Below are 1,103 nucleotides of genomic sequence, written 5' to 3'. Positions count from 1 at the left end.
CTGACCCTCCTGGCAGCTGTGGCACCTCCAGGGCCCTGCGGCACCACGGTCCTCGCGGGATGCGATGGGGCAAACCCCAACATTTGGGTGTGAGCGTGTCCCCCCTCCAGTGGACAGTCGCTGTCCTCTGCCTGGCTGCTGAGTCTCCTCTCAGGCTTCAGCCTCCTCAGTCCTGGGGAGCTCCTGTAGGCCCCCGGACATCCCTCTCTGCTCTTGCGAAACTCTTGAATAAAGAGGAAAATGTCCATTTTTGTGAACCCAGCTCTGAGTAATGAACTCCAGCACGCAGGAATTCATTCCCGTTCCTGGCTCAAGTTTGTGAGCACTTGGGTTTGGTTTTGTCTGAACTGGGGAGGGGAAGTGGTGGGGCATGGGTGAAGCGTGTGAGCTAATTGTTTCCAAACTCAGCATTCAATGGAAAATACCAAAAATACAATGTGCCCTTTTTTTCCCCTGCTGCTTTTTCATCCTTCACGGCTTTGTCTTCTCCTGCTCTCCACATGTGCTGCCTTTTTCGCTTTTTCCATGTCGTTTGTATCCTACTAAACTCTGCGTGGGCACCTGCTGACCCACCGCCCGCGGGAGATGGGGCAGAGATGGGGGACGTGAAGCCTCTTTTGGTTGGATGGTGATTCCTTTTCAGCTTTTCACTGAAACTCAGTAGTTTTGTAGAAGTAAGTATTTTCTGCTGGGAAGTTTTCCTGTTGAGCCAGCTCGAGAGAGAAGACAAAGTGTGTTCTGGGCTCGGTTTGTTTTTTATTCTGCTTTTAAAAATATTTCCAACTATCTGTGACAGGAATGTCCCAAACCCTCAAAACTTGTGCCCCTTCTTGTACCGGCACTCGTGGCTGTCATTCTTTATTCTCTGTGGTTCTCTTTGGGATTTGGGGGGTTTATATGACAATACTTGTGATGACTCTGTACCGCTGGGTTTGAAAATGTAAACTCCCAGTTTTATACATTTTACCACAGCTTCTGGGGGAGCATCTTTGTCCTGCGTTTTAAACCACCCCATGAAAAGAACCGAACAAGGGAAATAAAAATCTTTTTTAACACCACGCGTGCTGTTGCTTGGGGTAAGCGTGTGAGGAGCGCTGTCCCTA

This window comes from Buceros rhinoceros, unplaced genomic scaffold (assembly GCF_000710305.1).
Source record: "Buceros rhinoceros silvestris isolate BGI_N320 unplaced genomic scaffold, ASM71030v1 scaffold23085, whole genome shotgun sequence".
NCBI lineage: Eukaryota > Metazoa > Chordata > Aves > Bucerotiformes > Bucerotidae > Buceros > Buceros rhinoceros.
This window is presented reverse-complemented; position numbering follows the sequence as displayed.